This window comes from Delphinapterus leucas, chromosome 14, assembly GCF_059928025.1.
Source record: "Delphinapterus leucas isolate spDelLeu-1000000601 "Yukka" chromosome 14, BTC_Dleu_Yukka2, whole genome shotgun sequence".
Classification (NCBI taxonomy): Eukaryota; Metazoa; Chordata; class Mammalia; order Artiodactyla; family Monodontidae; genus Delphinapterus; species Delphinapterus leucas.
Window position 1 is genome coordinate 70,810,001 of NC_143142.1, and position 27,023 is coordinate 70,837,023.

Here is a 27,023-nt window from a genome sequence, read left to right on the forward strand (position 1 = left end):
GGGAGGCTGGCCGCCCGTGAACTTCACCTCGCCACCCCGCAGCCGGCCGCGTGTCCCAAGGACTGGGATGATGCGCCCCGCTTTGCGACCGGGCATCCCACCTCCACCTGGGCACACTCTCGAGTCTGGAGTTTGGTGCTTTCCCTGTGGCTGTGGATAATCTACCACCCACTTAACGCTATTTGTCTGCTGGGTTCTAAAGCAAGAGTTTATTGGTACCTCCGAAAACTCCGAATGACTTACAGCTGTCAGTTCCTAAAAAGGCACCTCTGAGACCACGTTTTGGCATCATCCAAGTAGCCCCAAACCTGTATAAATATTTGAACAAACATTCCGTGCACATTTTCACTAAACTTAAAATTTTGACTAAACTTTAAGTGATTAAGAAAGCGAAAACCTTCCTTTTACCTTGATGGATCACAACTGAACAACAGAATCTTTCTAGATCACAAGGTTTCTAACAAGCAAGTGAATAGATTTGCTTATGGTTTTATTTTTAAAAATATTATTATCAACCAACAAAAAGAGGGGGAAAAGGAACAAAAAAAAAAAGAGGAAAGAAAGAAAGGGGGTGGGAGGAAAGGAGATGGGCTGACTTGAGCTTGCCAAATTCAGAGCATCACAGGAAAGGAGGGCCTCTGGGAATTGATCCCAAATGAAACTAAATCATTTGCATATGCCGAAGCAAATGCCACCCGAGCATACATCTATTCTCAAGAATCAACTTTAATAATTCAAAGCACCTATTTCCTTACAACTCAATGTGGTAACAAAACGCATACAGTATTAACCTACAACGGCGGGATTGTGGTGTCGGTTCCGAAGAGCAAAGCCTTGGCTAATGGTGGAAAGTTTCCCTCACACTGTAAAATAAACACACACACACACTGCACATGCACACATACAGCGAAGGCCCAGAGGTTTGTCTAACTCACTTGCTCTGCATTTATTCGGAAGGTCCCCAGAGGTTTGTGTAAACAGTACTTGAATTATAATCACACATTTCATTCAAATTTCATGCTTTGAGGATTTTTTCCTCATTAGAACAGTTAGTTGTCAATCTGACAGGATCACATTTGTAACCTTTAAACCACCCTCAGTGTTTCATACATAAGGCCAAGGTACCCACCTACCAAAGGACAGTGTGTAAAAACCATGGCTTAGAAAAGAGGCTGGAATTTAAAGGGAGATAAGTTGAGTTTTTAGTTTCGGTCATTGTTCCTTTGTTGTTTCTTATAAAGACCCCTTATTTAGAAGCCTGTTTGTAGAGCCTCTCTAAATTTTCATAGGTGGACTGCTAGAAAGGTTTCTTAACTATTTTGATAAACAACCATTCTGCTTCACCTACATTAAATGCATTTTCTTGCATATTTGCTAACGTATAAATGCCTTTTTATACATTATGTAAGTATAAATAAAATTTTCATACTTTAAGGAGCCACAATTAATATTTTAAAAATTGAAGCTCTCGTTGCTTTTAAATATATTAACATGTGCATAAATAAATATTTTTAATCTGATAAGGTGAAAGAGATTTTTAAACCCTGACAAATCAGCACCTGGGACTCAAAAAATTAAAATGGGACTAGAGCACTAAGCTTCCTGGCTTTATTAACTAATGAAAAAGGGTCTGAAATTTCAAAAGTACAAATTTGCAATGATTAATAAAGATATACTCCTTTGAAAGGTGCTCTTTGCACTATAACCAATGAGACACTGAATGTATTATCATCCAGTGATGTTCAAGTTTTGGTTTGCTGACCTTGGAGTATATTTCAATCACAGAACTCAAGTCGGTGGCTTGTCAACTGAGACTTTTCTGCAAACTCAGACTTTGAAGTTTTCTTTGTGACAGAAATATCACCCATGATAAATTTTTAGTGTGATGCGTGGGGCGTTAGCACAGAAGTATAGAAACAACTGAAGCTATATGCATAAATTCATGTGTTTCATAATAATTTTAAAAGAAGTCTTAATCATAGCAGCCAATTTTTAAGGGACCCTGACCTGGTCTGTTGTTTGTTTCATCAGCGTAAAATTGGGCAAGTTACCTAACTAGCAGTAGCTAGACAGAGTCCCTTTTTATCACTGAAAGGACTGGGAATGGAGGTTAGCCACTGAAAACAGTAAGCCACCAAGCCCTCTGATGGTTAACTGCAAACACCATTGAGGACACTAGGGGTAGGCAGTGTGCCCAAGTGTTTTCTCCGCCACTTTTGGGAAAAAAAGTCCTTACCAGTACAATTATTGTTTAGAATACTGACCACCTAAAATACATCCATATTATTCTTAACCTTTTCTCTAAAGTTTACAGTTCTTTTGTGATTTTCCCAAAAAGCCTTGACAGGTATATTTGGGATGAAGGGGAATTGGGGACACATACCTAGAGTTGTCACAAAAATCGGGGGAATATCTGACCAGAACTCGGAAACGCATGTGTATAGTATCACCTACAAGGTACACTTTCAGTAAAAACTTGCTGAATGAATGACTGCACCAAAGAACAAGTAAACATTCTACACCACTTGAGTGGAGAGTCTTGGATTTCTGCATTCATTCAATCATTTCACAAACAATTATTTACCATTTCCCAACTCTGGAGAGCCCCGTTGTGGGATGTGCACAGGATTCAGAGAAATGTACAACAGTCTTCCTGCCCTCAGAGATCTGCTACATGGCCAATGTCATGTGCTCAAGGTCACGTGACCAGTGCTCTTAATAAAATGGAAAAATAAGACCAAAGACTAATGCTTTAATTGTGAAGTAGGGACAGTCGTACACGTATTAAACAATCGGACAACAAACTACTATGGGATAAGGAACTCAACTATTCACTCCCAATCACAGATCTCATTAAAGTAAATTCTGCCTCTTTTTCTGAATAATGACTGCAACATTACACTGTTACTTCGAAGTCCAAATAAACCTAATAAACACACGCATACACGTACCCTGCAGATTGCCCAAAATAAGGCAGGTGCTTAACAAGTGACTGAATGAATGATGGCCATTTGAAGGGAATGTCATTTTCCCCCAAAATATAACTTGGTAGAACTTGTACAGCTCCATGTTTCTATTTAAGTCATTAAACAATTTTTTTCTATGATACTTGCTTACTTCTACAATGCTGTTCTTTTCGACCTGGTGTGGCTCAATGAGCTGAACATCATACCCCAAGGAAAACAGTGACATTCATCAACATACAGTGATTACATAACATAATGCGAACAAGCAAACTTATAAAGTCAATGACCTCCTTAGGTAAATATCTGCCCTATCAAAAATTTTTGATAATAAGACAGTTAACTAATACATGTATAGTGATATACAATTTAAAGAGAATACAGTTGCCTACACTACTTTCACCTTCATAACTAGTACTCCATGACAGGTATTATCATCCCTACTTTAAAGACAGAGAATTAAGGCACAAAAAGTCTTGGATGACATTTCACAGATCACAAAGCTACAAAATCCCCAGGGCTTAAACTTGAGGGTCAGATATTTCTGTATGAGAATTACCACCTCGCTCCTCTGCAGCAGTGTGACAGGGGCCAAGTCATATCACAGGTTTTTTAGTTTCCTCCTCTTAACACAAGTGCTTCTTTTGAGGCATAAATGAGAGGACACCTCATTTAGCATAGCAGGGGCATGTTATAAACGAGTAAATTTCCTTGTCCCTCTGCTCTTTCCTCTGTGCAGGAGTGCCTTAAAGAACAGTGGGAAAGCAATCCCCACCCAAAATAGGCAGTAAGTAACAGAAGTCTACTAAAATGGACAAAAATTATAAAAATACAGGACCACGCTAAGCTCTTCACTACTAAGCAATCAAATCACACTACTGGCATGAGAAGCTTGTATGTTCAGTTAGTTACTTAAAATACATACTTTCTGTTGATGCGTCAGTGTCAGAATCTATGTTCTCATATTTAAACATAAATGAATGATAAATTTTGCCACGTCAGAGAAAGGAGCTTATCTGGGCTACCCTTATGCACTGAAAACAGGAGGTATTGCTGAATTTAAGTTATTCAGAAGCTAAACAGATTATTTTTTTTTGCTCTCCAGTAGGAGACATTTAATTCATAAGCTAAACTAATGTTGCTGTTGAGTTAGTAGTAAATGGACACACAAGGATTGTTATATTATAAAAATTTTAGTGAATGGCGACAGCTTACAATACCTAAGATGGGGTTGGTGTTTAAAAACCAACTTAAACTGCAATGACAAAAATCCACTTCATAAAAGATTTAATTATCCAAAGGAGGATGCAGACACACACATACACACATGCACACACACACAGAGTAAAAAGAATTTTTTCTGATGACCGTAACTTGAGACAGCCTTGCAATCTAGGAGTGAACACCATCAAACTTCCTGTATGGACATTTCTATATTTCTTTGTATTGAGATCTTTAGAATGGAAAATAACTATGTTCTCTGATAAGTGAGTAAGCTTTATTACTTTAAAACAATGGTTCTCTTCAATTGGAATCCCAATTATCTCAAACTTTTTTGCCAAATACACATTTATCTGGAGAAAATACTTATCTCAGACAAATATACTTGTCACATAATTATAGAAATATTTCTCTGAAGCAAATCCGTATTACACATAGGACTGAGATAAAGCACAAATCATCTCAGTCATCTCTGGGGCATAAACTTATTCTCTTAGCACCATTTAGATTATTACAGGTACAATAGTTTTAAGAATTCGTATGGTTCAAATGTAGAGAAGTTTAGTTTGAAGGATGCTTTTATCATAGAAGAGTATCAAATTATCAGCATAGACTGGGAAATCTAAATTCTATTTGTGGCCTAATCAGAGACTTCCCACCGTTATCTTGAATTGGCTACTTTTATATGGCTTGGGTTCATATGCAGACATCTAAATGGTTTATCACATGATCAATATTTATTCTCTTCCTGGCTGGTCAGATAGCGTGTAGTCACATTGATTACTAAGGGTAAGCAATACGGACTAAATTTTTTTGACCAGACTTCTTCTGTTCCACAAATATTCATCTTCTACCTTTCTGTGGCAGTATTTCTCTTCAGAAGAAAGAGGAGGTTTCTCATTTTGCTTTATACGGTATTATAAAAACTCACAGACATATACTGTTTTGGTGACATACAGTAGTATGCAAAATAAATGCAAAAAACTGGTTCCAAAATTCTTGCATGCAGTTGGATCTGGTGAGAATCATTTTCCCACTTTTCCACGTTTTCTCATTTCTATGGTAAAGAATACAATGAGCATGTCATTACCCACATGAACATAATATTTTCGAAGAAACTCAACAAGCCAGAGATATAAAATGGCACTACCCTGCAGACCGGGGAACACGTATCTAAGGGCATGTATGATATGGTAAAGTGACATACACTCAGTTGCAAGAACAGAATATGTAGATTTTCATGTTTAATTGCAATGCAAACTGCACGATTGACTCAAACTGAAGTTCACTTCTTCCTTCCTCAATGCCATGCAAAGACCTGTAATTGCAAAAGTCATACATTTATTCTACTACCAAAATCTCGCAAACATTGAATGAAATTAGAAAATGATAGTGTAAGTGCCACTTCTGACGACTGAAGGAGATATTTCAGTTAAGCAGAAAAGCCTTCATTGCGCTTCTTATTTTTTGCCCAGGACATCAATCTCTTTCCCCTGGGATAAGTGGAATGTTCTTTGGGGGAAAAAAAATTCCTTTATCCTAACCCAGTATAATCCATAGCCAGTCTCCAAGTTTGATACAAAAACAAACCATTTCTATTTTGGTGCAATGAGGAAGCATCACACTGGACAATATAAAAACAGAGATGGAGGAAGTTGACTCAGATTGCTGCACTTCCTAGATGAAGAAAGCTAGCAGGCTTACCACAATCACCTGTAACAAATGAAATAAGACGACAACTGTTTTTTCCGTCAAATTGATGCACGTGTAAAAATGAATTCCCGAAAAGTTAAAGGGGAAATCCTGGGTATGTTTGTTTGCCTGGATGAAGGATGCCATCTGAGAAACTTTTGACAAAATGGATTGATGAAGCAGATTGGAATCTGGGCACAGGATGTACACAATTTTTTAAACATTGTGAATAAATAATGGGCTTCCCAATGCATTGCTCAGTGATCAGAGGGAAATGTGATATCACAATGAAAACCATTTTCATTCTAAATAGAATAATTGTCCAGGGTTTGTTAAGTCCCTTTGGGGCTGGCAATTCTAACAACTTCCTGAGGTTTCTAACTGTTGATTACCTTTCTTTGACATCACTGAGCAAGTAGAACAACGAATTGCTTGCTGGGCAGAGAACAAACAATTTTCAAATACTTTAATGGCTATCTCTGTTAAACACTCAGAATTAAAAGAGTAGGTAAAAAGAATGAAAAACAATGTTTTAAAATGGAAGTGAATGACCATACGAGATTAGCATCCAGTGCCCATCCGTTACCGAAATGTCTATCTCAAATTCCTGTTTTATAAAGTTTCTGCCTAAAATATTCTTTTGTGTAACTGGGAACCAGCCCCTCGGAGCAAGAATTAATGGTATTTCAGGAGAAAGGAGTAGCAGATTTAAGTTCCCTCAAGGCTGATCCTTAGCCTAAAGCTTAGGCTTGGTCATTGGTCCATTCCTGACCTAAATACTGCATTCTTTAACTCAAAATGACCTTGAATTTTAACTACTCAGTCTCAAAAACAAATGACCTCTTCCTCCGTTAATCATAAGCACTTAAACATCTACCCCACACATAAACACAGAGATGCGTGAAGAGTCACATGACATGTTTTGCGTCATCATCCATTGAGACAAGTGCTTACAGCAAATTCCATGAGTAACCCCAAAAGAAATTGTTTTAAAAGGGATGTTGCAATTACAGAAATTTTTGAGCTTCTACTAAATAAAACAGAAATAAATTATAAGCTTTCACTGAACACAAACAGCATTAAAATTAGAAGCATTTGGCAAAAAATCGACACCGATACATTTCAGTTTCTAACATTAGGCCATCCGAATCAGGTATAGGTGAGGAGTGCCCAAAACTCATAGGGCAGTAAGGATCTTACTTCCACTCACTTATGGCTGGGCGGAAACTGATTTAAAATGACGTCTTCCTAGTCATAGCCGGCATTAGTAGTTAATAGTGCCAAATTGCCAAATTATGGTGCTTACAAACCAGAGGTATGAAAGCTGCCTCTATTTGTTTGACAAGGGTGTTTCCCAAAATGTCAGTCAGCTTTCTGCCTCCTTTGAATGGGATTATCAAATGCATTCTGAAAGTAAAACAACTTAAAATTTGCTTAATATGAGTCAAAATCTCAAACAGGTCAACTTTCCCATGCTCACACCCAACCAGAGATTTCCTTTTCCACAGCACGTGACATGTTCTCTAATATCTGTTCAGAGCCTGCAAGCCATGTTCTTTAGGGGGTCTAAGCACCTACCCACTCAGTGCTACCATATAGGTATGTGTGCATATGTGTTGTGTGCAAGGAAAGGGTACAGAAAACACAGTAAACTTAAGAGTTCCTCAAGCCTTACCCATTTTGTACATGGCCTGTGTCCTTCCAACTTGCTAGCAATGCTGTTCTATAACTGATCAACTTATACTTTTTTCAATAAGTACATTAAAAAAAATAAAATAAAATGTTTGGGCCCATAGGCTTTCTCAGAGTTAAGCATTTCTGTATCAAGTCATTCTTAGTACCATTACTAAACAAATGGCTATATTTTATGATAAATAATTTTTAAACATAAAAAAGTTAAAAAAATTTTAATTGTCTTTTTGGTTTTTTTTAACGACTTCCAAAAGAGCTAAAATTTCTGATTCTCCAAGTATGTGGGGATGAGACCTCCATCTCCATCACCTGTTCTCCTGTCCTTATTAAAATAATGTGGAAGCCAGAAACCAAGACGTTGCTTCAAGTTCTGCCTTTATCTAAATCTCAGTTTCTTTATAAATATATGTTTTGAATACATAAGTGTTAAATTGCGATCACGAGAGTTTTTTTTTCCCAACTTAAAAATTCTGTGATTTATGTTTTTATTATAATGCGATATCTCTGGATAACCAATCTCTGAAAATATAAAGCCAATCAAAAGTTGTTTCTGCAGCTAAACAAGCAAAAGCTCAACAACAGGGGAGAGATACACAGAAGCTGCTAGAAGCTCAATCACTATCGGTGGCCTCTTTCTTCATCTTGCCAGATCTGTAACTCTCAGCCATCCAGAATCAAGTTCTGTAGTCACTTCCAGATAAGGACCATTCTAGAATATATGGCTCTTGAACAAAGTTTAATGCCATGAATTGTAGCTAAATAAATTGTGCCCCTACTTTATTGCCCCCAGATACTACAAATTTTTAAAGAGTAGAGATTACGATTTAAATTTCTTTGCCCCGCCCTATAACAATGTTATATGCATATAATAGGAGCTCAGTTACATTTTTGCTCATTGAGTGAAGGAGGAACAAAAAGAGATTTATTTCCTTCCTTTCCACAATGACAGAAATGATCAAGTCCAGAGTTGTCAGAAAAACACTTTACAGCCAGCTGTAACTTCAATCTGAGAATAAGTCAAGCCTTCATGAAATGGAAAAAAATGAGTATATCATTAGACAAAAATTTTCGAATAGAGCTATACCTACCTGATACTGATAAAACACATACACACATGTGGCTATGATGAATTGTTTTCCCAGTTTTCAAACGTTTTAATGATTAGTTTTGATTTCATGAGCCTGGCCTTCCCCTCACCTGGATTATAAGCTGCGGAGGAATAGGGACGGACCAAATTTTATTTGCTGGGCTGGCAGAGAGTGTAGTCATTTACACATATACTTTGCAGAAGGGGGCTTGGAGAATCTAATTTATCTTCCTTTCTCTTGTATAGTGTGGCTATTTTCTCAATGGAATAATTAATCGTGCCAACAATATGCCAAAGATATAAAAATGGATACATGCATTGTCACTTTTGAGAGGTGATACTGTTATGTCACTTAGTATGTGTGATGCAGACTCCTGTTTCATGTCTTCTTTGGTTTTTCTTGGCAGGTCTCCCCTACTTATTTAATCTATATTCTACTTTAAAACTTCTTTTTATAAACATTTTCTTAGAGGGACAACATACCCTCCTATGGCTAGACATTATTTCCTAATGACGTGGAGGAAAACAAAACAAAGAAGCAGGTGCTTTCCATGTCATTTCCACATATTTAACCTTTTTTTGTTGTCCTTTCCAACACATTCCATTTAACCAGATTTTAGGCACGACAGAAAAAAAAAACTTTGAAAGATGTTATTTTGTTACATTGTTAAAAATATGCTGATAACAAAGAAACTCGCCAAGAATTACAGTAAATCTCATAGTTGATTTCATCTTTATACTATATATTACATTGTTACCAGGGACCGTGCGATTACATCAATTGTTGGACTTTTAAGAGACCTAGTCTCTGTATTTATTAGTCCACAAGGTGGATCCGTGGTACTGGGCCCCTATGAAGCATTATGAAATGAACTCTTCCTTGGCAAACTACTTGTGGCCACTTGTATCTCTGCATAAATCTTCACAAAGGCAGGAACTCTGTCTGGTCCATGGCTGTGCACCCTCCAGGAAGCCTGGCACTTGGTAGGTGTGCAATAAATATTTGCTGAATTTTTAAATTTGACACTTGAGCCTGAAGCAGATTCAAAGCTAAGTGGGTATATATACCCACTATATATATAGTATCATATCATATATGATATCCTATATCATATATATATATTGATGATATAGTATCATCAATCGCTCTCCATACTTTCTGGCTGATGTCAGATGGGGAGCTGAAGACTGGAATTTTGTTGATTAGAATCCTAAGAGAAAGGCACTAACATTTTGTAAAAACTGGCTTGAAATACACTTGAGATCTGGACACAAGTAAGTCATATCTTTCATGAAGCAAGCTTAATGCATCTGGTCTACCTAAAATTTACTAAGTATATAACAAACAGTTAATACACTTTCAATGTCCTTAACTAAGAAGAAATGTCTGAAAGCATCTACAAAAATAAGTTATCATTTTAGATGTTCATACCTTTTTAAAAAAGTTTCCTAACTTACTGATTATAATCTTAGAGACACCTGGTAGCAATGCAATAGTTAAGGATTTGTCCGGGTCTCCTTTTAAATTCCCAATTTTCAGATGTTTGGAAGAACAATGCTAGAATCCTAAATTTGCTACGCAGAGTTGTCTGTAGAGATGCAAATTTCATTTATCTCACTCTTTATATACTTTTCTTTCTGAAAAATTGTTAAAAGGCTAAGTCATTTTGAACCATACAGTGCATGGAAATAGGCTGCTTTAGTACTTGAGATGCTTTATCTTTATTATTTATGGCTCTTGCCGGAAAAAAAATACACACAGAAAAACACCTCAACTCACCTCTGCATATCCTAATATACCTTAATTTCTTTGAATAAAATGCAGGTGCTTCATTTTAAATGTGGTCCGATGACTGACGTTTCAAACCAAAAATCTTAGTAAGTGGCTGCAGTGCTTAACGCTGTTGGCATGCACGGCACTTGCACGAAGGAAACTAGGGCCATGCCACCCTACCGTGCAATACATTTAATCTGAACTCTTTAATCTCAACTGTGGTTGGCCATTTTGCTGTCCTGAAGGCTGCAAGTTCCCAGTAAAGTTGGAAGACCGACTGAGCTTTATTTTCCAGCGAAGATTATTTCTGTTCTCTGTTGCTGAGTTGGGAGCACAGCTGTGCAAAGGAGTTTCAATGAACCAAGGGGTGGTCAGAGAATAATCAGATCAAAACTTCACCTGAGTTCACAAACTATGGACCACACAAAACTTTTGTGAACTCCTCCAGAACCACAAGCATTTACATGACTTTTAAACTGGATCTGAGTCAAGAAGTATTGCTTGATATTGACCTCAAGGGTATTTTTTCCCCTGATTTTACCCAATATACACAGCCATGAACAAGGACTGAGCCTAATGTCATTTTCCATACAGTAACTAGCATGTTATTTGTGTTTCACAAATGAAATGTAATTGCAGGGACAGAGCCTCCCTCAACTGCTCATTCAAATCAAACCATAATATTAAGAGCGTTACCTTCAAAAAATAACAGCTTGATTCAGTAAAAACATTCTTACTAATAAAAACAATAAAACATCCTAAATCATACTCCACATACTTTAAATAGCCTGAAATAACTTTTATTAATAGCGTGTAAGTCTTGTATTCATAACTGAGTCTTCACAGTGAATGCACTATTTAGGTATATTCTGATGAACTGTCATAGGAAAAAAGGATCTGCCATCATTTCTAAACAAAATCTCCAATTACACAGTTCCAAGATAAATCAAAATGGACCTTAATTTAAAGTATTAAAAACAATGGGCTAAGACACCCGGCCTAGAAAAAAAATTCCTTTCAGAAAAAAGGAAATAGTATAAAAACTCTTGCCTACTTAAAATGAGTTTTAAATAGATGCAGGGGACAGTGCCTGCACCTTTCTAGAAGTAAGAGCATATACTACGAAATAATAATTTGAAATTAAATAACTGATACTAGCAATTTGAGTTATCCAGTTGAATTCGTAAATTATGACCTGGCTAACTCGGAATTAAAATTATTAATTATTCAAAATAAACCACTGCCTGTTCTAGAAAACATCTTAATCCTAACCTAGAGAAAAGTTACTACTTAGTAACACCTTTCTTCAGGGTCTAAGACCACTCCATTTCTACTGTTAAAAATACCCATTTAAATGGGTGATAGCCAAATATATACCGATGAATTATTCAGATCTTCTCAAATGTTGGGGCAAAAGGAAGGTTTGGCAAATTGTTACTATATTTTCAGTTTAATTATAAAACCGATTCTTAGGAATTAAAAATAGTGTCTTAAAAGCTGACTGAGGACCAGATTTGGCCACTGAAGGCTGTGTGACACTCTTGCTGAAAGACAAGAACAGAACAAACACATCCGAGCAGAGTGTGCCGGCCACAATCATGGAACTTACACCCAGGGAAACCTGTCCTTAATTTATCCCGTCGTGTGTAGATTTGGCAAGAATCTCCAAACATCATTTACATACCATATGCCCTGAATTACCTAGGCACAATGGCTGTGGATAAATATGATGTTTCAGGTCTGACTGTTTGCTTCCTTTTATAAGTTTTGCAACTTTCATTTCATTTTTCTCTTTACTAAACAACTGAATACGATATTGTGTGCTGCGTTAGAATGTTTTGCTAAATCAATAAATAGTTCATTGTGCCTTGTGATTAGAAAAAAATGATCCTGAGGTAGGCGACCAGGAGGTATTATTTCTCCTAAGTAAGAATCAAATAAAGAAAATCAGCTCTTTATGCTTTGAACTCATTTTAACCTTCGGTCTCTTTACTAGGCATATAAATGCGAGGCATTCAACAATTAAATAGACAGAAATCAAATATTATGACTTCTGTGGAACGTATAAAATTGGTCAGCAAGTTTCCATGTTTAAAATGCGTCCATGAAAAAAGATTCTTGGTAATTCCTGTATTTGTTCCTCTTATAATTAAAAGGCATTATTATTGTCTGGTGCCTTAGTTTCCCTCTTCCCCCAACAATGGTATTAACACAAACTTAGTAATATTTGTCCAGATTCTCACACTAAATTTAAAGTCAGATTGACAAAAATGTACACTTAAACCAAAAAGATCAATAGCCTAAAAAAGGCTTGGAGCAGAACTACGTACATATTTTTTGTTGTGTACTATAAATTTGACTGTATAAACTTCCAATTAAAAATGACATTCACACCATCATTTCTGATAGAATTTTGCACAGTAGGAATACTCATTAATGCAGGGTAATACAGTGTGATAAGCAGCTTAGACATCAAAATAGCAAAAAAAAAAAAAAAAGCCAGTTGGTCGGCTCCTTACATGAGTAAAATAAAACTTAAAAAAATTAAATACCTGAGGAATTAATTAAAAAGAACACTTATTGGCATACATATTTTTTTTTAACTACGTCGAATCAAGAGCATCCACTCTCTAGTCAGTTTCTACTGCAGAGGTCTCAGTCCTAGTACAAAAACACAAAAACAAAAACATATCCATCCTATAGCTGATGATAATACATTAAATGCATTACAATATTCAAAATAGAATAAAATTTAAGTTAAATAATTTTACTTATCCTACAACTACCCTCCTAAATAGAGTGTGTGTATATCTATATACATTTATATATTTTTTTAATCATTTAATTGAAGGTATCTGAAATAACTGAATTCTTTTCAGCATTGGTAAAAGAGAGGCAGGCAGGAGCCCATCAGCTACAAATTGTGGGCACATGGGTCATTTCTTGATCTTAAAACTGTAAAATACAAAGTGATTATATAATCCTCAGGAAATGGCAAAGGAGAAAATAGGTAAAAGGCAATGTGGTTATTTTAGAATCCTATGAAATAATTTGCTTTCTTTAGGGGACAAGGAAAGAAAAGAAGCTACCCCTTGAAGACGGGCAATGAAAGGGTTAACAGACATATGCTGTATAATTAGGAGATGCATTAATGATTATGAATAGTAAATGATTTGGTGCAAAGAAAAAAATTTTAGTCAAAGGGACATGTACCTATCTTACATGTTTATTAGTAACTGTATATAACTAGAGAATTCTGCTATTAAGAGTCTTGCATTATTGGTGTAAATACTTCCAAGGGTACATCAAATTGTAATCTTTCATATGACATCCATCAAACCAGGCTGGAGATTTTGACAAACATTAAACACAGTAAGGAGGCAATTATGTATGCATGATTTAATCTGCAACTAATTAATATGCAAATTTATTCATATGTTAGTTACTAAATTAAAAATGCAAAGAAGCCCTTATGGTGATTCTTGAAATTTTGCACAAACAGAACATTTAAAATGTAAGAAAAATGAAGTTTTTTAGGAACCTATAACACACTTTTAGTGTCTCCAGAACCTGTTGCATTAAGAAGACTCAAAAAAATGTTTGTTTAAATACTAGATAATAATTTAAAAGGTGTGCTAATTTTATGTGAGAATGTGGGAACAGAAAGGTTAATCAGAATTCTCTCGAACTCTTAAGAGATACACTCTAATTACCAGACAAATGGTATTCTATTTCTAAGCTTCCTTCCCTGCTTTTAGGGTTGTCAAAAGTTGGTCATCTTACTGATATCTTGTACAAATGGTTAGGGGAATAAATAGTATATGAAAGCGACTAGATATATTGAAAATTCCAGGGTAACTTTGAGACCATTTGGTGCTCACTAAACACACAATTCACTCCTCAAGATGGCAACTCGCTCTTTTTGCCTTTGGGGAACAGCTCTTTGCAAACAGAGGAATGGGAGGAAAATCTTGAGAAATTCTCCCCAACTCTCTTCCGAATGAATCCTTCAAAGAAAATAATGCCCCTAACCCAAGAGCCACAACCTCCCCCCAAAAGCAGAAGGTAATTCCGTCTGAATTCAATCTGGCTATTTTAGCCCTGCGTTTTCCAGACAGCCCAAAACGGATTCGACTCTTTGATGGCAGATGAGGGATGTGGAGTCCTGTCATTTAAAAAGATCTTTGGATGTCTGCATACTGGGGAATATCCACTGAAGTGCATATCTTATCCTTTGGCACCGCTGCCTTCTGCGAGAATCTGGTTTCCCGGTGATTTCCTAGTGATCAGCAGTGAGATTTCGTGTGGATCACCTCTGATCTGATTACCTTTTTCATTCGAAGTCCGACGGGCCATGTATACAGCTCCTGGAGCTGGCTCTGGGAACAGCGGTAGTGGCCTCAAGAAATCAACGCAAGTCAACTGTATGAGGAAGCACAATAGCGGCGTCTACGGCTCTTCCTAGGGCACTGAACTCTCACCCACGTTAGAAAAAAAAAAAAATCGCCATCAGTCGCATCGCTGCCAAGTGACACACAAAAAGGAAGTTAACCATTGGTTGTTACTTTTATTCACAGTCTGACTCTGATCTCCCAGCTTCCCTTCGCCCCTTCTGATGCCAAGCGGGCTACAGCTTGCCCATTTCATTTCAACCACGGCAGCCAAAAAAAGCACTGCCCCACCGCGCAGCGACAAGCAGTCTGTTTTGATATTAGTACCTCAGTATGAGCTAGCAGAGAGTCAGATGTCCCCAAACTATGTGCCCTCCCCTGAGGGACTCGGTCCCGGCCTTCCTTGGCCAGAGAGATGGTGAGCCTGCCACAAATCCTCAGCTCTGAGAGCACCGGGGAAGGGAACGCACCATCCACGGGGCTCAGGCAGAAATGGCGAGGAGAGCCTCTTCTGGGGAGAGGATTCCTGCCCTCCAATTTAACACTTGTGTCTAACTGGAAATATTAGCTCGGATTCTCTGCGCTCCCTGCCAGCCAGCATTCAGGAGTGCAGACTGAATTATGTAAGGAAAGGAGTCCTTTTCTTACGTAATTAAATCTTAGTAGGGGCTAGTTAAGTAAGCATCAGATTTTCTTATTTTTCTTTCATAAAAGAAAGAGGTCGATGTGGGATTCAGAAGAATACTTTTTTCCCCACTGATTCTCAGAGAGGGAGGGAGATGGTAATAAAATCCTCCCTTTCTCTCCCCCAAACACTCTGCTCTCTTCGCTAAATACACTGAATCTGCCTTTAACCTGGTTTAACCCCTGAATGTGTCTGGAACGTGCTCATTCTCTCCAGCCTTAACGGATCATGTTTTTTTAGGGTTCCAATGAGGCAGCCGCAGGTGAGGAACTTGATTCCTGGGCACTTCAGGAATCTGAGAGGAAACGAGGTATCTTTAAGTTTTACAGGTGACTCAATTTTGCTTGTGACCAGAACTGAACATAAAGCTTTTAAAAGCTTCAATGTACACATTTATGCGTTCATTACACAGTGTTAAATCTAATTTGTTCTTTTTACTGTCACAGGAAGCACATGTTTAAAGCAATCTGTTTCCTCATGTGAATGCTTTCCTGTCTGTTTAAAAAAAATTGCGACACACTTTACCCTGAGTAACCAAGAGGTGATCATAAATATCCCTAAATAGCATTAAACAGATATGAAAGACATTAACACTTCCAGAATGCCAAAGTAGTATTAAAAAAAAAATTCTAACAGATGCTCCTAGGTCAAAAAGTGAAATGTGTGTTTCCTGAAAAAACACTCTCACCAGAATCATAAATGAACTGGGAGAAGTGAGGTGTTGCTGAATAAACCAGGATCCTCTTGGTGAGGAACTCGGCAACCCACTGCCAAAGTGCACTTGCCATAAAAAGCCAAATGGAAATGGAAGTTTGATGAAAACCAATATCCTTTGTAATCCACAAGGTGGCAATGACTACAAATGAGGGACGACTCTTCGAGGAAGAGGTCCAGCCAAAAGGGACCTTTCCTGAGGAACTTAACGTGGGGTCTGGTTTTGCTGTACATTGAAATTGGCTGGGAAGAGATATTTGTTGTGAAATGTATCAGTCATGCTCTCTCTCCTCCACCCCCTTTGGCAGATGTTTTTTTTTTCCCTTTAAATGCGAGAATTCATGAATCAGCCCTTGCAGAAATTGTTTTAGGTTTCCCACAGCTGACAAGCAAAAATACTTTTTTTCCCCTAATGAATTCAGCAATGGCATTGAGAAAAAAACACATTACTAGGCAGCAAAGGCCAGAATCCCCCAATTCTTTGACTTTCCCTGAAAACGTCTGTTTAAATAATCCTGTTTCATGTTAGAAATGGACCTAAACAGTCCTAAACAAATCGAACTCTGTTTTACTTTAGAAGAGAAGCAAACTGCCACACGCACCCACCTAGTCAAGGTATCTTCGTCTTGTCAGATGAAGCCAAAACCCCAGGCCTCACCGTCTCTTTTTATGGGTACCAGAGCCAGCCCTACAAAGGGAGACCCGGGCATCACTCGGGAGCCCCGCTTCTGGCCACTTACAGGATGACGTTGATAGAATACGAAATCAGAAGCATGTATCTCCTTATCACTTAGAGGCAGGGCTGATTTAGGCATAAACAAATGATTGGCAGAGAGAATCAAATTATGAGGACTCCGTCATCTTGGCCTGATGTCCTCTTTCAAAAGAAAAAAGATGGAGTATGCCCTTCCAACACAAACTTTGCTGAGCGATGAAGCTGGATGATTCAAAAGGCTGACTAGGTGTCTTGGACGGATGGAGATACTATTGTAAGGACAAAGAGATACAGAAAGTGCTCACTATATTTCCTAAGTTGAGAAAAAGCAAGTGGCCTCCATTAGGTAGAATTTTTTCTGAAGGCACTTGAGACCCTGGTCTTAGTTTCTGCTCTGTTGCTAACAAGCTGCATGCTTTTCTCTAGCGGTTACTCTGTTACGTTGCCAGTGCGCTTATCACAATTACCATTAGCTGTTGATTTCTAGATACCTACAAGGCCTCAAGGCTATGCTAAGCACATTATATATATTTTTGTAATTTATTTATCACAATATCCTTAGGAGGTATGTATATTTTCCCCATTTTTCAGGGAAGTAGTCAAGGATAATTACATCATATGCCCAGAGCCAGGTAGCTAGTAAGCGGCATAGCCAACTTTAAAAACCCAAGTGATCAGATTCCATGCTCTTAACCACTAGATGATACTGTTTCTATTACAGAAATGCTATTCTGGAATGTCTGGATTTTCTAAGGGATCTGCCTGGGCCAAAGTGGTGCATAATAACCAGTGACTTAGAGGTATTGAGGGTCATTCTACAGTGAGATGAAATTTCTGAATATTTAATTGATTCCACATCATCAAACACTTGCTAAATGAGCATCAGCCAGGCTGTAGAGAGCTTCTGGTCTACAAAGTGTTGCAAATAGCTACAGCCTCATGGTTAAGGACACAGAAAACCTTGAAGGCTGACTGTCGAGGTCACCATCCCAGCTCTGCCACTTACTAGCTGTGTCACCTTGGCCATGTTTCTTCACCTCTCTGTGTCTCCATTCTTTTATGCGTGAATAAACAGTAGTACCCGTCTCAATTGGATGGTGTAGGGATAAATGACTGAATAGGTGCAAAGTGCTCAGTGTGTGATGCAGAATCAACACTGTGTTAAGGGTCTGTTAGTATACCAACATCAACCAGCTCACTAAGCAGGCACTATTTCTATCTATTTTATAGACCACAAAATAGGTGTGCGACCTAACCAAGGCCACTGAGTGAGTAAGTAGAGGATATTAGACACTAAACTAGGAAGATCTCTTTATTTCTAATGGTGTTATCTGCACCCTACTCTACCACTTTTATTCCTATATTCATTCACTGGAAATATATTTTGAAGTAATACGCAGAAGGCAGTGGGTTGAGTTTCTATGGGACAAAAAAAGATGTACATAAAACAAGACAGACCTTTACTCTCTTCAAGGTGATTACAAGTGAGTAGGGGGATTCAGCATCTCCATAAAAAACCTAAAGGACAAAACGTCCCTGTGTTACACTGGGTGTGATTTTTTGAATAGGTACAACTTTCTCCAAAGGCCAGACCTGCTCTTTAAAATGCTAAGGCCATTCCCCAAATTGGGATGTGAGTGACGCTGCATGGAATTGTTCAGTGATACATGGCATGTCTGGCTTTTAGTTTAGTTGAAAAATATGCTTTGAATAAGTATAAATGAAGAAAGAAATGAATGAATGAATGGAAACTTCTAAAAATGCTTTTTGCCCCCTCCCACCTGGGTGCTCCCAGTTTATTATAGGGTTCCGCTTAACAGCTAGATTGTTGATGTAATTTATGAAAGGGAAAACAAAACAGCATTGTTTGTAAAATAATTACTTATTGGGGTTTGAATTTTGTAATTCCGACTATATCTGCTCCATAACAAATATGCTTAATTCTGCTTCCTTCTGCCTAGCACTATCGACTAAGCTACAGATTTTATGTGGCAACATCTTGTATACATTTAAAAATAAAATTCACATAAAGGTGCTCTATGAGGAACCCACAGGTTTTGGTACTGAAATTTCACTCACCAAGCAGATGCCTTACTATTAAGCATGACATAAGTGGCAGAACGTGTACCTTTTTATTACATAACAATACTTTCAAATACTACAACAGTTACAGAAATAGGTTTATTTTCCTATTTAGCTTCATGGTTGAAAACATTCAAACTGATTCAACAAGTCTTCATCACCAGGCCATGAATATTCTTTTAAAATCTCAGTTCCAGGAGAAATGAGACATGAATTAAAGTACTGCTGCATCCTTAGGCAAATTTTATTTTTATCTCCTCTGCTAACATCTCAAGCTATTTGACTTTCTTACCATAAAGCCCCAATTTTTATACTCCACTTATTACTGAATTATTTTGTACTTCAAATTTGTTTCATAATGAGCAAGCCAGAAAATATTATTGTACCCTGGGCTTATACACCTGAGCACCTGTGAGACAGCCGCATTCCCCAAACAGGGTTACTCGAAAACATTACCGCTCAGAATCAGCCACCTACTTGAAACTGCCTTCTCACAGGAGCTAATGACACAATGATAAACTGTGCCAATTGGCAGAATGAAAGCCATTACAATATTATTATAAGTATAATCCAGGAGGCATATTTAGAATGATATGGGCTGGGAGGGAGGAGGCCGCGGGAGAGAGTTAGAAACTCTGTCTCAGATTATATCAAAATAATTGCTCCAAAACAGCATTTTTCTAAAATCCCTAGACGGGAGCAGCAAGTGGTGACAGTGACAGGTTTTGTACGTGCATGTAAGGCAGGTACCACAAGGGTAATTTTCCTGAGAAAACGTAAGTCTTTCTGAGTCCATGTTTCACAAAGGAAATGCTTTTTCATCACCATGGCTGAAAACAATTGACAGAGGGCAACACACCGAAAAATTTTCTTTATACTTGGCTACGAAGGGGGCTGCATAAAAAGAGTCCCTATTCTGCTGTTGCACGGAACACTCAAAATAAATTGAGTGAAATTTAATCCACACACAGATCCTCCTCTGATTACTCTAGAAGTAAACGCTTATGGATCAAGTTTCAAGCCTAGCAGGATACTGATGATGAATTCCTCAGATGACAAAATTAGGCTAGAAAGACAACAGTGGGTGCCTGTAAAGCACGGAAACGGAATCCTTAAAAGGTTCTGTTCAAAATCGAATTTGCACATTCTCTCGGAATTCAAATCGATGCTTCTCCTTGAAACTTAAAGCATCTTTATTTCCAACCCTGAAATTTTCCAAAATGCAGAATCTTCTGCACTACCTTCATTTCTCTGAAGAGGGAGTATAAGCTCTAGCAAAGCAGGAAACTCCTCAAATAGCTCTGCACCTATGCAACAGCTGTAACTAAAAAAAAAAAAAAAAAATCAGAATCATTCACATGCTGCTGTTCTGAGATAAAATACCGGAGTATTCAAAATTACAAACTTTGCACCGAATTTTAGAAAAGCTCTCATTCCTTTTAAAATGAGCATGTTCGTGTATACACACATACACTGGGACAGTTGGGATCAAGGCTGAGAATTTCACGTTATTGCTTTGAAATGCAACTTTATGTTCAGTTTAAGAATTCAGTGCAATTTATTAAAATAAAACAACACAGCAAGTGTCTGTCAACAGCCTGATAGAATCTAACCTGCCTTAAGAAAATAAAACTTTGCTATTTTTGAAGAAACTCTTCATGCCTTTCAGGATTATTGCTACGTATTCATTCTGAGAGCATCTTATTTAAAGTCCTTGAATTTCTATCTGACTTTGATTCATGACTTTCAAACAAAAAATTTAGAATTGCTTGAAAGCAAGAAGGCACACCTTGAAAAAGCAGAGTTGTCAGTAATCGGGGGAAAAAATGAGAAAATTTCGCAATGTTAGAAAATAAGACATGTTTCAATTGATGAAATATTAAAAGTTTAAAATGATATTCAACCGAATATCAAGCCAAGCATCTCTATCATTCCACAAATACAAAATAAATGCACAGTTAAGCCAGATGCTGCAGAACAAGTTTTTATAATTTCGAAACACTCACAAGCCTGTCATAATTCTCTCTCTAGGTAAAGCAGCCTTATAGCAGCTTCTTAGCTTCTTAATAATTAAACCACTCAGATGGAGCCCAAGACTTCACACCAAAATGTACTCTTCAGTAAAAGTGAGAAAATAAGGTTCAAAATAACAGTTCCCTGAAACGTATTTCTCCTTTCTCAACAAATGAGTCCAGTTTTACACTAAATGCTATTGTTCCGAAATTTCAACAGAAATCTTAGCGGTTGAAATATTGAAACCTTGGTTAAAAATAAAAGAACACATGGGGGTGAGAGGGGAGACATCATTTGTACCACCTTAGAAGAGCTTGCTTAGTAGAATAATCAGACAAAGCTGGCTGAGAAGGCGTCTCCATTGTGGAAATAGCTAGGTGGTTGTGTCTTGTTGGAGTGTTTCAGGCATACATCCTTTTCATTTGTAAATATAATCCCAGCCGAGCTCAGAAATACACAAACCTTTCACCCACAGTTAACTGAAGAGTTTTTCTTCTCCCTTATGTTTCTTCTCATTTTATATTTAAAATATACACACACCAGAAGACACCTCTTTAAGGGGAGCAGAAATGGATTTCAAGACAGGGAGGATAGTAGAAGAGAACCCTCATTATTCCAAAATTTGGAACCAAAAATATAGAAATCTTTTTAGAAAACTCCTCAGAGATTCGAACGCCTAATGGATTAGGTGTTGTATATTTGTATGAATTTTATATGCTTTTTGAAATATTTTTAATGGAATAAGTACCCCCAATGAAAACTTAAATATAGATTCTCCTATAACCAGCAATTCAAAAAAAAACACCTTAACTCCTGTAACCTATAACTGCAGTGAAGAGGAAAAGACTGATTAATGTACATGCTAAACTTTTGAAGCCTTTGGTTTAGTGACTTCAGTACTAACTGAACAAAAAAAATAAATACTTTCTTTGTGATGAATATTTTCTCGACTTTCAAGGTGTTCCCCCCAATGTCACGTTACATATTCTGTGTGAATTCTGTGAATAATTCTTTTGCCCTATTTGGGATGTTTTAATTGCATTATCCTTTACCTTCTTTCTGCCTATACATTTTCATGACAAATAAGCATAATTTTAATATCCACACTTCATATTTCAATATCACTCATTAGAAAATGGGCATGCTATGTTTAAAGTTAACTATTATGAGCTATCCTAACATTTTAACGTAAACACCTACAGTTAAACTTTTTCACAAAGTATCTACTTCTCTAGGAATGAACTTTGAAGAGGCCCCTCCTTTTATAGCTTATCACACAATTGGCTTCTTCTAGACTTTTCTACACAGGATGGTGCCCAGGTGGCTGACACCTAGTTCACTTTAGAATCAACATAAATTTTATTTTAGCAAAAGTTGTATTATCACTCAAGTTAAAATTTTGTTCTCATGAAAAAGCATCATTATGATTTCCTTAAGATCAATTTCAAAAGTGATGGGGGAAATTAAGTATTTTAAGTACTGAGATTTTCAATCATATAAAATTTCTGGGCTTCTAGTAAGATAAAAAAAATTACCAACTTCTCTTTTAAATTGTTTGTGATTTCTTCAAGCATTTGAGAAAAAAACTTTTTTTTCTAAAAATAGCTGAGGGTATAACCTCAACGTCATGTTTGCAACCTTCAAATATGAAGGTTTTCATATAATGGAAAATACAGAGAACAGTTAATGCTGTCAGCATTATCCAACTTTTCCTCATATTCCTAAAAATCTCTTCTGTGAAAAAATGTCTCATCCAGACTTTAAGATTTTATTTTATTTAAAAATTCTTTCCTTAAAAAAACTGGTTAACCCAAGTATCTCATACACATTGAGTTTTTATTTTTCGAGTCTACCTAATGATTAACTCATATCTCAAATTTCCTTGGAGGATCCAAATCTTATTTTAGATTCTTTAAGATAGTTGCAATTGTTTTCCTTAAAAATTCATGTGTTCAAAATTATCTCTGACCACTTAATACAAAGCTTGTTAGATCTTCCTGAATTTAAAGGCAAAAATCAAACCAAAAAACAACTGCAATTTCACAGACTTTCTTAAAAAGTGCAGTTTGAAAAAAAAGATAGCCTGTAATAAGAAAAGTCATAGACTATTTCTAAAGATAAAACTTCATATTTCTAGAGAATTCTGAATTTTCAGGGATTCTAACTGGGGATCTTAGTGAGACTGTCACTGAAGTTTCAAAACTGAATTAGAAGTGGAGACAAATTCCACCAATGTTTGAAGTAGAATGGCTGTAGTTGTTAATAGTTTCTGGTTAAATGTATATCATTTTGAAACATTCCAAATTATAAGAAGATGAAGATTTTATGTGTTTACATATTGGTGGGCACACTAAAGTTTCTGAAAGACAATGTCTTTTGTTTCTGTGTTTTTTCTGTGTGTTTGGAAAAAATATTTTAAAACGGCACCAAATAAAAAAAATTTTTTTTTGCTTTCTAGATTTTAATGCCTCCATGTTAATTTCTAAGAATCATGGACATTTTGTCAAAAAATGTGATTTAACGCGGTATAATTTTCTCTGCACTAACTCATGATTCAATACGTATGACAATTAGGCTATACAAAGATAGGAAATTTGCTGGACGGAGCAGTAAAGTTGAAAGCTATTAAGTTCAAGATGATGTATGGCTTCAAAAAACAAAAAAAACATCATGTAGAAATCGAACAAAGAAGTTCACGTGCAAATGCAAGACATTAGATAGGCAAGATAAATCCTCACATCCACAAAAAAACAAAAAAAACAAAGCTATATTGTTAAAGTCCTATCAAAAGATGAGGGCTATAAGACACTGAGATGTGGCTGAAAAGAGCAACATACTAAAATGGGAAGAGAGAGCACAAAAATGTTCCCCAGTACTAAGCAGGGCTCCGGTGGGCAATTAGATAGTTGTCAATTTCACACAGCCTTTCCTTTAAAAAAAACATCACCCCAGCCCTAACTACAGGCCTCTGCTCTCCAAGGGGACAGACTCCCTTCCCTCCACTGCGCCTGTGCATTGCGACCCTGCAGGCTGGCTCTTCCGCCACCCTATCACTGTCATGCTTCCACAGTGACTCGAGGTCTCTAGATGCTGCGCACAGTACAAACACATTCAAGGATCCTGCCAGATCCATGGCACAATGTTGGGCCAGGCTTATGTTTTCTCTCTCCCACAGATGCTGCAGTTATTTTCAAAAACAGGGCCAGTCCAGCCCCTCACTCTCCCAATTTCCTGCAAAGATCCAGCCTAATGGCAGCAAGAGAAGTCCAGTCTCTGTCCCCTAGTCCCGCCATAAATAATATCTGATTACAGATGTTACTGTTTAAATTTTCTTCCTTTATGTTAAGGAAGAGAAAGGGCCCATTTTGAAAAGAAGAAGAAAAAAAAGTGAGTTGACAGAACAGATTGTGACAGATTTATTACTATTTATCATGGTAAATATGTATTGAAGAAAACATATAAATGTCTTTATCTAGTCATAATCACTCCAAAAGAAACCTTTTATTATCCCCAATTTTTTATTTGTCATAAAAATATTCATACATATTGAAGTGAGTTTTAGAAGTATCTCATAGGATAAAAATTATTTGAGCTTAAAAGAAGGACTAAGCATGGCAGAGGTCTAAATATACAAAAATATAGATCTACTGGGGCAAAAGTGTTACAGTATCTAATACAGATCGTCTCTTTAGATCAAACTGAAATATATATTTTGTGCAGTGATAAGGCATGTGGATTTTGTTATCAGTAATAAGCAATCCAATTCATATAACAAAGCTAACATAAACTAAGTTAAATTGCTATTAAAAGAGAGCTGAGATTTGTTTAAGTAATGACAATAAATAGATGATTGGATTCTAAAATCAACCAAACTAACTTCTTGCTTAAAACAAACAAACAAAAAACCAAACAAACGAAAAAATAACAAGGATAAAATTTCCATTTCAACTGAGTTTTCCTCCTTATCTTTCAAAAAAGAGTTCCTTATGGACCAAAATACCAAAATGTTCCTTAAGGACAATTAAAACGTTCAGCCAACATAAATTCTCAAAGAAGAGGAAACCCTAAACTGACCACCAAAAGCCAAAAATTAAATAATACAAACTACATTTTCAATTCCTGATTTACTGGGAAGAAAGGAAAGATACTTTTATACTTCTGAACATATGACAACATATCAGCAACACATAATTGTCTTAACAGCAAAGGAAAAAACTATACCAGTGAAATTTTCTATAGTAGCCAGTTAGCTCTACAGAAATACTTACAAATTTACAATGAATTATGAGAACTTGTTGTTGACAATGATTAAATGGATAGATAATATCTACTGCCACACCAAAGCACTCCTTAGAAACTGTAAATTTCTGCATAATTTTAGCACTGGAAAAAATAAACTAAGTTTATTTGAATATGAGGCATAAACAGTGTACTATAGCTTTAAGTTTTGCATGGCTTTTATAGCAAAGAGCTATTCTATCATTTTAGAACATTCAAAGGTCCACTTATTGTATTTAATACTGTCCGTATTAGGTTCAGGCATGTTTAAAATGTAAACAGCTGTGAGGACTATATCATTTGAAGTTGTCAGAAAAGCTATTAAAAGCTAAAGTTTCATCTACATTAAATCTACCACAAATTTCAAGCTTAAAATATGCTTCCAAAAACCTGCAGGGATATTAGCCAATTTCAAGACGACACAGAAATTCAAAGAATAAACCACTCAGTATGTTTTTAAATGACTTATTGGTAGTCCAAAGCGACTATTTTATACACCACTGGCAGTTTTATTTACACAATATTTTTATATATTTATGGATAATTTTGTGACGCTTCTTCAACATTACCGAGTCTATGATAATCAGCGTACAAAATTTGTTTTCTCTCCCTGATAAGACTTATTCTGATATATTCGCTTAATAATTTTTTGGATGCACTGAACTGAAATCAAGTCAAACACACAGGTGTTTGGGTTAATCTAATCTCAGCACATTTGCAAAACCTATTATTCTTCTAATTTATTAAAAATGAAATAAAACTAATATGCGAGCACTGATTGGTAATATTATTTTCAGAAATCTAAATATAATTTTATTTTAGAGTACAAGAATTTATAAGGCTCATTAGCATTCTTTTCAATGAACACTAGTGCCCTACAGAACACAGAATTAAATTAAAACTATATATATATAAATATATCATAGGCAGGAAGGAAGAACAAAAAAAAGGAGAAAGTAAGCAGGAGACAAGGAAAGAAAAGAGAAACTCATAGTTTTATTCTACATAAGGGGGAAATTTCTAGAAACAGGTCAGTTCTAAACAAAATTTAATTATCTAGGAGCTCGAATTTGAAAAAAATATATATATATGGATTGAAAATAAGATATCATGTATTTAACTATGATTACAACCAACTTTTGCTATGCTGGCAACTGGAGAGACCGCAGCAACCCCTGCTTATAGCACCAGGTATTAAAACGACCCAGAATGCCTTTGGTTCCAGCTGGATTCTTCTAGTTGCCACCTGGTATTCCAGACACAAATGGCTACTGATGCAGCTACCTTTGCAGCCTTTATTCAGTCCCCTCTCTAGAAAATAGAGACATTCTCCCTGCACTCTGGGCTGAAACCCATGTAAATTTTTCCTAAATCCTCTCCACAAATCTCCTTTCGCATGCAAATCCATAAATCATCATAATACCAACAAAGAATTTAACCAACACGTGAAACTAATACTCATGCTCCTGAAAGCTCTGTGCAGGTAAAACTCCTCGAACTTTAGGCACCTTTTCAAGGCTCTCTTCAGAGCTTAACCAGCTGAATATCAACACACCCACCCCGTCTTCCAGGATATGCAATTAATCACTCCAACATGGGTCAGGTGGCTGGAGGTGCCCATTTCTACCTCGGCCACATTCTAGATAAACACACCGCTCTGGCGGATGGAACCTCATTTACTGCTATCTCCTTGGCATCAATACAAAGCAGAACAAA

The 27,023-nt window shown here is 36.7% G+C and overlaps 1 protein-coding gene across 22 annotated transcripts in view; it reads right to left on the reverse strand.

Moving 5' to 3' along the window:
- Positions 1–27,023, reverse strand: part of TCF4 (transcription factor 4) — a 359,688-nt gene that overhangs the window by 99,217 nt on the left and 233,448 nt on the right. For 2 of the 22 annotated variants that reach the window (XM_022584439.3, XM_022584446.3), the window contains exon 1: positions 1–27,019. This exon is cut by the window's left edge and continues 971 nt beyond it. The exons of 18 other annotated variants lie outside the window; for them this stretch is intronic. The gene's annotated coding sequence lies outside the window, so the exon portion shown is untranslated. Of the gene's footprint in view, positions 27,020–27,023 lie in introns of those variants that run through there. 2 more of the 22 variants (XM_022584438.3, XM_022584437.3) reach the window with 1 other exon arrangement.